At 36.7% G+C, this 9,484-nt stretch overlaps 2 non-coding genes and 1 pseudogene across 2 annotated transcripts; all 3 read left to right on the forward strand.

Annotated features, from left to right (window-relative positions):
- Positions 1–2,880: 2,880 nt before the first annotated feature.
- LOC141455293 (small subunit ribosomal RNA) lies at positions 2,881–4,807 on the forward strand. Its single transcript, XR_012459189.1, has one exon. It is a non-coding gene; the product is annotated as a small subunit ribosomal RNA (ribosomal RNA).
- A 165-nt stretch (positions 4,808–4,972) lies between these two features.
- LOC141455282 (5.8S ribosomal RNA) lies at positions 4,973–5,127 on the forward strand. The gene has a single exon (XR_012459181.1). It is a non-coding gene; the product is annotated as a 5.8S ribosomal RNA (ribosomal RNA).
- A 722-nt stretch (positions 5,128–5,849) lies between these two features.
- LOC141455289 (large subunit ribosomal RNA) lies at positions 5,850–8,824 on the forward strand (annotated as a pseudogene).
- Positions 8,825–9,484: the final 660 nt, after the last annotated feature.

A 9,484-nucleotide genomic window follows, 5' to 3' on the forward strand; every position in this document is an offset into this window, starting at 1 on the left:
ACGTACAATGTATACTTTAAAAACAAATTTAGCAATAAAAGTATACAGTGTAAAATAAATTTTTAAAAAATTTAAATTACACAAAATATATATAATACATTGTAAAAGTAAACTTTTAAACACTCGATTAAAAGTGATTATTATTATTATTTTTTTAAAAGTATACATTGTAAACTAACAAGAAAATTATTTATTTAAACGTACAATGTATACCATTTGAATGTATACTTTTAGACAAATTTAGCAATAAAAGTATACATTGTAAAGTAGATAAAAAAAAAAAAAAAAACTAAAAAATATATAATAAAAGTGTACATTGTAAAAGTGAACTTGTAAATACAAAAGTATGCATTGTAAATTAACTTTAAAAAAAAATTTTTAAACGTACAATGTATACTTTAAAAACAAATTTAGCAATAAAAGTATACAGTGTAAAATAAATTTTTAAAAAATTTAAATTACACAAAATATATATAATACATTGTAAAAGTAAACTTTTAAACACTCGATTAAAAGTGATTATTATTATTATTTTTTTTTTTTTAAAGTATACATTGTAAACTAACAAGAAGGTTATTTATTCAAACGTACAATGTATACTTTAAAAACAAATTTAGCAATAAAAGTATACATTGTAAAATAAATTTTTAAAAAATTTAAATTACACAAAATATATATAATACATTGTAAAAGTAAACTTTTAAACACTCGATTAAAAGTGATTATTATTATTATTTTTTTAAAAGTATACATTGTAAACTAACAAGAAAGTTATTTATTCAAACGTACAATGTATACTTTAAAAACAAATTTAGCAATAAAAGTATACAGTGTAAAATAAATTTTTAAAAAATTTAAATTACACAAAATATATATAATACATTGTAAAAGTAAACTTTTAAACACTCGATTAAAAGTGATTATTATTATTATTTTTTTAAAAGTATACATTGTAAACTAACAAGAAAGTTATTTATTCAAACGTACAATGTATACTTTAAAAACAAATTTAGCAATAAAAGTATACATTGTAAAATAAATTTTTAAAAAATTTAAATTACACAAAATATATATAATACATTGTAAAAGTAAACTTTTAAACACTCGATTAAAAGTGATTATTATTATTATTTTTTTAAAAGTATACATTGTAAACTAACAAGAAAGTTATTTATTCAAACGTACAATGTATACTTTAAAAACAAATTTAGCAATAAAAGTATACAGTGTAAAATAAATTTTTAAAAAATTTAAATTACACAAAATATATATAATACATTGTAAAAGTAAACTTTTAAACACTCGATTAAAAGTGATTATTATTATTTTTTTTTTTTTTTTTAAAGTATACATTGTAAACTAACAAGAAGGTTATTTATTCAAACGTACAATGTATACTTTAAAAACAAATTTAGCAATAAAAGTATACATTGTAAAATAAATTTTTAAAAAATTTAAATTACACAAAATATATATAATACATTGTAAAAGTAAACTTTTAAACACTCGATTAAAAGTGATTATTATTATTATTTTTTTAAAAGTATACATTGTAAACTAACAAGAAAGTTATTTATTCAAACGTACAATGTATACTTTAAAAACAAATTTAGCAATAAAAGTATACAGTGTAAAATAAATTTTTAAAAAATTTAAATTACACAAAATATATATAATACATTGTAAAAGTAAACTTTTAAACACTCGATTAAAAGTGATTATTATTATTATTTTTTTAAAAGTATACATTGTAAACTAACAAGAAAATTATTTATTTAAACGTACAATGTATACCATTTGAATGTATACTTTTAGACAAATTTAGCAATAAAAGTATACATTGTAAAGTAGATAAAAAAAAAAAAAAAAACTAAAAAATATATAATAAAAGTGTACATTGTAAAAGTGAACTTGTAAATACAAAAGTATGCATTGTAAATTAACTTTAAAAAAAAATTTTTAAACGTACAATGTATACATTAGAATTTCAGACAGACAGACAAAATTATCAATAGAAGTATAAAATGTAGATTTTTAAAAATTAAGAATTTAAAAGAAAATAAAGCCTAAATAACACACACATCCAAATTAATAATTATTAAAAGTATACATTGTAAACTAACAGATATATTCGTTTTTTAAAACTACAATGTATACATTAGAATGTATACTTTTAGAATTTTATTTCTTTTTTAAAAAAATTTATATAATTTTGATGAGATTACATATATATTTTAATATGTTCTTTTCAAGTATTTGTATATACAAACGTGTGTAAAAGATTATATGTACGATATATATTTTCAAAAAATATATATACATGGTAAACTAGTTTAGATAGTTATATGTTTAAGAATGGTGCATTCTACCTGCTTATGTGTTGTTGTTGCTTACAGCAAGCAGGTAGAAATTCTATTACCTACTACTTTTAATTTTTATTATTGCTAGTATAATTTGTGTTACAGCTATAGCCGTTGTGTGTTTGTTCTTTGCAACATTCACATAGAAAATATATAGCGGCAAACTGGTTACCTATAATATAAAAAATAGTTTGGCGACAAATTTTCTTCTTTATATATATTACATATAATATTTTAAAGTTAGAAAGATTTTGTTAATAAAACTAATTTTTATTTTTAAAGTAAGAAAATTTTATTTTTCGCAATAATGCTAAATTTGGAAAAAGGAAACAAAAAGTTGAATAGTCTTGTATTTTGTGGGGAATATTTTTTTCCTCATAAAAAAATTTATCATTATTTGTAATCGAAAACAAACTTTTATTATAAATGTTTTATTTTTTATTAGCAAAATTTAAAACTATAATAAAAGAAAAATCTTCAAGATTGTTTTTATATGTTCTCTAAAGGAGGATTTAAAAACTCTCTGGTTGATCCTGCCAGTAGTCATATGCTTGTCTCAAAGCTTAAGCCATGCAAGTGTCAGTACATACTAAATTAAAGTGAAACCGCAAAGGGCTCAGTAAACCAGTTTTAATTTACTAGAGTTTTCACGTTTCGTACGTGGATAACTGTGGTAATTCTAGAGCTAATACATGCAACTAAGTCCGGACCAGAAATGGAAAGGACGCTTTTATTAGATCAAAACCATTCGCCCGGCTTGTCTGGGCGTTGTTTTGGTGAATCTAGATAACACTTGTGATCGTACAGTCACCGTACTGACGACATCTCTTTCAAACGCCTGACTTATCAGCTGTCGATGGTAGACTCTGTGTCTACCATGGCCCTCACGGGTAACGGGGAATCAGGGTTCGATTCCGGAGAGGGAGCCTGAGAAACGGCTACCACATCCAAGGAAGGCAGCAGGCACGCAAATTACCCACTCCCGGCACGGGGAGGTAGTGACAAAAAATAACGATACGGGACTCTATTGAGGCCCCGTAATCGGAATGAGTACACTTTAAATCCTTTAACAAGGATCCATTGGAGGGCAAGTCTGGTGCCAGCAGCCGCGGTAATTCCAGCTCCAATAGCGTATATTAAAGTTGTTGCGGTTAAAAAGCTCGTAGTTGGTTCTGCGTGCCGCGCTGTCGGTTCGCCGCCTGTCGGTGTAACTGGCATGTTCGCGGCATGTCCTGTCGGTGGTGAACAGGGTCCACGATGCTGCATTAGGCTTTTAAAGGCCGATGTTAGCGTCGTGTGTACTTTTGTTGGCCGATCTCTCCTACTTCGGTGCTCTTAAACGAGTGTCGAGGTAGGCCGACACGTTCACTTTGAACAAATTAGAGTGCTTAAAGCAGGCTGAAATATCTGCCTGAATAGTGGTGCATGGAATGATAAAACAGGACCTCGGTTCTATTTTGTTGGTTTTAGGAATATGAGGTAATGATCAATGTGGACTGGCGGGGGCATTCGTATTGCGACGTTAGAGGTGAAATTCTTGGATCGTCGCAAGACGCACTAGAGCGAAAGCATTTGCCAAGTATGTCTTAATTGATCAAGAACGAAAGTTAGAGGTTCGAAGGCGATTAGATACCGCCCTAGTTCTAACCATAAACGATGCCAGCCAGCGATCCGCCGATGTTCCTTTAATGACTCGGCGGGGAGCTTCTACCCGGGAAACCAAAGCTTTTGGGTTCCGGGGGAAGTATGGTTGCAAAGCTGAAACTTAAAGGAATTGACGGAAGGGCACCACCAGGAGTGGAGCCTGCGGCTTAATTTGACTCAACACGGGAAACCTCACCAGGCCAGGACATTGGAAGGATTGACAGATTGATAGCTCTTTCTTGATTCAGTGGGTAGTGGTGCATGGCCGTTCTTAGTTGGTGGATCGATTTGTCTGGTTAATTCCGATAACGAACGAGACTCTAGCCTATTAACTAGACGATACCGGTATCAATGCTACCGGCGACACTTATTCTTCTTAAAGGGACAGGCGGCTTACAGCCGCACGAGATTGAGCAATAACAGGTCTGTGATGCCCTTAGATGTCCTGGGCCGCACGCGCGCTACACTGAAGGAATCAGCGTGTACTTCCCTGGCCGAAAGGCCCGGGTAACCCGCTGAACCTCCTTCGTGCTAGGAATTGGGGCTTGCAATTGTTCCCCATGAACGAGGAATTCCCAGTAAGCGCGAGTCATAAGCTCGCGTTGATTACGTCCCTGCCCTTTGTACACACCGCCCGTCGCTACTACCGATTGAATGATTTAGTGAGGTCTTCGGACTGGCGGTTATTCTTTATTAACTTTGTTGGTATTGATGTACGCTGGAAAGATGACCAAACTTGATCATTTAGAGGAAGTAAAAGTCGTAACAAGGTTTCCGTAGGTGAACCTGCGGAAGGATCATTAATAAAGAAAAAAAATTATTTAGTTCTTGCATTTATGGTAGATTTAATTTTCCAACCATATTTGCGTGAAAGTTAATAATTTATTTTTTAATATTAACCTTATAAGGTTAAATATTAAAATTTATAAAAAAAGAAAAGTTTCAATTATTTTTTAAAACAAAATTATTACCCTGAGCGGCGGATCACTCGGCTCGTGGGTCGATGAAAGACGCAGCAAACTGCGCGTCGTCATGTGAACTGCAGGACACATGAACATCGACATTTTGAACGCACATTGCGGCCCTGGGATTCTATCCAAGGGCCACGCCTGTCTGAGGGTCGTTAAATAATTGCTAGCATATATTTTTTATATAAAAATAGTGCGCGCAAGTTTTTTTTTCATCCCATTATTTTTTTTCTTTAAAACTAGTAGTAGCAGCAAGCCTCTCACACACAAAGTATATTTGTATATTGGGGTTTTTGCTATATAACTTTTTTTTAAAGGAAAAAGGATATGAAAAAAAATGAAATGTCCTGTTTTTTTCTATAAAAAGTACACATCTTTTTTTATAGTAATTCAGCATTTTTAAATACTTTATAATTTATTTTTTTTTTCCCTTTTTCTTGTCATTACTTAAAAATTGCTTTCTATAATGTAAATATAGTTTTTTAAACAATCAATAATGTTAAAAATCTATAACCTGGTTAGTGGCAATATAATTTTATTGCAAGTATTAAGTGGTGAAAAAAAGATAATTTTTCTTTGTTTCAATTTTTTTACAATTACAAAGGGAAAAGAATTTAATAAATTTTCGCTAGTTAGATATAGTCTAGGCGAATTTTTTTCTATTCCCTATTTGTAAAAAAAAAGAAAAACTTGATCCACTAATAAAGTTTTACTTGTAAATTTGCTGCTAAATTTTATAAATAAATGGAAATTTTTTCAATTATACTATAAATCCCAGGTAATTAGATTTGTTATTAATGTTAACTATATTAAAGGCAATTATAGAACAAAGTAATTTTTTGCAAGAAAGGAAAGAAAAAAAATTAAAAAAATATTTCGACCTCAGATTAGGTGGGATTCCCCGCTGAATTTAAGCATATTAGTAAGCGGTGGAAAAGAAACCAACAGGGATTCCCTTAGTAGCTGCGAGTGAACAGGGATTAGCCCAGCACTGAATCCCAAAAGCATTGCTTTTAGGGAAATGTAGTGTTTGGGAGGGCTCAATTAACCCCAAGATATGTGCATTTCGCCCAAGTCCATCTTGAACGAGGCCACGGTCCCGAGAGGGTGCCAGGCCCGTTGTTGGCAAATGTCTATTTCGGGTGGGCCTCTCCTTAGAGTCGGGTTGCTTGAGAGTGCAGCCCTAAGTAGGTGGTAAACTCCATCTAAGGCTAAATACAACCACGAGACCGATAGCGAACAAGTACCGTGAGGGAAAGTTGAAAAGAACTTTGAAGAGAGAGTTCAAGAGTACGTGAAACCGCTCAGGGGTAAACGGAAAAGACCTGAATATCCGGAAGGGGAGATTCACGTCTTACCATTTGCTCAACTTTTAAATGATTTGAGATGGCCTCTCGCCCTATTCAGTGTAACAGCTGTGATAGTGGGTTTGGTCGCTCTCATTTGAATAGCAAGGGTAATGGTGGACCGCACTTCTCCCTTAGTAGGACGTTGTGACCTGTCAATAAATATTCTAAGTATTTGGCTATTATGTCTGTTCTAAGTTATACCGTTAAGGTATTTTCTTTAAAACAGTTTTAGCCGTTTTATATACTGGATAAAATTGACAGTAACGAATTATGGTGTTGAGCCACATGAAATTATATATATGTAAAAATATATATAATGGAAAGTGTCCTAAAATATGGCTGTTTGCAAGTGGGTTGGTAAAAAATAGTTTCAATTCGGATTTTTAACCGGTTAACTATTCCGCCTACTGTTGGTAAACTGTTCCTAGGACTGTGCTTATTATCACCGGTCGGCAGCGATTCAGGTTCAGGCTCTTATCCGACCCGTCTTGAAACACGGACCAAGGAGTTTAGCGTGTACGCAAGTCATTGGGCCTATAAACCCATAGGCAAAATGAAAGTAAAGAGTTGGAGTTTTGTAAATTTTTACATTCTCTACTTTAGGGAAGATGGAAAATATTGTGCAGCAATGTATAAGATTTTCCCGCATTCCCAGGGCGCTTGATTCTTGCTTTGCAAGTCAATGCGCACCTATAGCGTACACGCTGATACCCGAAAGATGGTGAACTATGCCTGGCCAGGACGAAGCCAGGGGAAACCCTGGTGGAGGTCCGCAGCGATTCTGACGTGCAAATCGATCGTCGGAGCTGGGTATAGGGGCGAAAGACCAATCGAACCATCTAGTAGCTGGTTCCCTCTGAAGTTTCCCTCAGGATAGCTTGCACTCGGTTGAGACGAGTCTCATCCGGTAGAGCGAATGATTAGAGGCATTGGGGTCGAAACGACCTCAACCTATTCTCAAACTCCAAATAGATGAGATCCCCGGCTTTCTTAAAAGTGAAGCCGTGGGAATAGGATCAGAGTGCCAAGTGGGCCAATTTTGGTAAGCAGAACTGGCGCTGTGGGATGAACCAAACGCAGAGTTAAGGCGCCTAAATTGACGCTCATGTGAAACCATGAAAGGCGTTGGTTGCTTAAGACAGCAGGACGGTGGCCATGGAAGTTGGAATCCGCTAAGGAGTGTGTAACAACTCACCTGCCGAAGCAACTAGCCCTGAAAATGGATGGCGCTGTAGCGTCGTGCCTATACTCTGCCGTCAATGACAAAGATGATTAATAAGCTGTGTGTTAATTAATGTTGTAGTCTTGACTGCAGTATTGTTAATTACAAAGTTTATTACTATATCATCATTATGTCTTGATGAGTAAGAGGGCCGCGGCGATGAGCGCAGAAGGGTCTGGGCGAGAGCCCGCCTGGAGCCGTCGCTGGTGCAGATCTTGGTGGTAGTAGCAAATACTCCAGCGAGGCCCTGGAGGACTGATGTGGAGAAGGGTTTCTTGTGAACAGCTGTTGCACAAGAGTCAGTCGATCCTAAGCCCTAGGAGAAATCCGAAGCGATATGCGCCCGTTAAATAATTTTTTTTTATTAAATGTTTGGCGCTATCTGGGCGAAAGGGAATCCGGTTCCTATTCCGGAACCCGGCAGCGGAACCGTTCCAAATCGGGCTCTCATTTGAGAACTCGTCGGGGTAACCCGACAAGACCCGGAGACGCCGTAGGGAAATTCGGAGAGAGTTGTCTCTTCTCTATAAGCGTTCGAGTTCCCTGGAAACCTCTAGCAGGGAGATAGGGTTTGGAACGCGAAGAGCACCGCAGTTACGGCGGTGTCCGGATCTTCCCTACGGACCTTGAAAATCCGGGAGAGGGCCACGAGGAACCCCGCGCCGGCTCGTACCCATATCCGCAGCAGGTCTCCAAGGTCAATAGCCTCTAGTCGATAGAATAATGTAGGTAAGGGAAGTCGGCAAATCCGATCCGTAACTTCGGGATAAGGATTGGCTCTGAGGACTGAGTCGTGCCGGGCTTGGTCGGGAAGTGGAGCGGTGTCAACGTGCCGGGCCTGGGCGAGGAGAAAATTGCGTTTCTGCGCTTTTGGATCCGAGCTCGGTCCCGTGCCTTGGCCACCCACGGATCTTCCTTGCTGCGAGTCGTTAGCCGTGTGGTTACCGCTGGCTTTTGCTAGCTGGTCGACCTGGCTTACGATCTCTTCGGCCGACATTCAACAGTCAACTCAGAACTGGCACGGACAAGGGGAATCCGACTGTCTAATTAAAACAAAGCATTGCGATGGCCCCAACGGGTGTTGACGCAATGTGATTTCTGCCCAGTGCTCTGAATGTCAAAGTGAAGAAATTCAAGCAAGCGCGGGTAAACGGCGGGAGTAACTATGACTCTCTTAAGGTAGCCAAATGCCTCGTCATCTAATTAGTGACGCGCATGAATGGATTAACGAGATTCCCTCTGTCCCTAGGTGGAAGAAGTTAAGAAGAAGGCACCTTGGGTCATTATCTACGATATACCCATTGAGCAGGAGGAAGAAACGGTGGAGGAAAGACTTCGGGAGGTTTGTGGGAAGGATAAGGAACAGTTTGGGAAGGAGTGCAGGTTGAGGTCGGTGAGGCGGTTTGGGAACAGGAAAAATATGATAATGGAGGTCAGTACGGAGGTGCGGAAGAAATTGATTTCGGTAGGTAGACTGAGGGTGGGGTGGGTTTCGTGTAGGTTAGAGGACTACACTGAGGTGCCCCAATGCTTAAAATGCTTTGGGTTTGGGCATATGGCCAAATGGTGCAAAGGGATGGTGCACTGCCTGAAATGTGGAGGGGGAGGACACATTGTAAAGGACTGTAAAGAGGAAGCGGGAAAGTGTGTGAATTGTGGAAGTAAGGAGCACGGGAGCAGGAGCAAGGATTGTTTGGTCTTCAAGGCGGTAAGAAAGGCTTGGTTGAAGTCTATAGATTATGGCTGTTAGGAGAGGAGGTTTAAGAATTGGACAGATGAACCTGGGGCGGTCCCGTTTGGCATCCGATGAGTTGCGAAGAGTGGCAGCAGAGGAAAGTCTGGATGTGCTGTTGATTCAGGAGCCTTATAGCAATAAAGGAGAGGTTCCGGGCTTCGGATTGATTAATAAGGTGGTGGTGGGGCAAGGGGTGCCTATGGCGG

This window comes from Rhodnius prolixus, unplaced genomic scaffold, assembly GCF_049639745.1.
Source record: "Rhodnius prolixus isolate KJV_2025 unplaced genomic scaffold, Rpr scaffold_51, whole genome shotgun sequence".
Lineage (NCBI taxonomy): Eukaryota > Metazoa > Arthropoda > Insecta > Hemiptera > Reduviidae > Rhodnius > Rhodnius prolixus.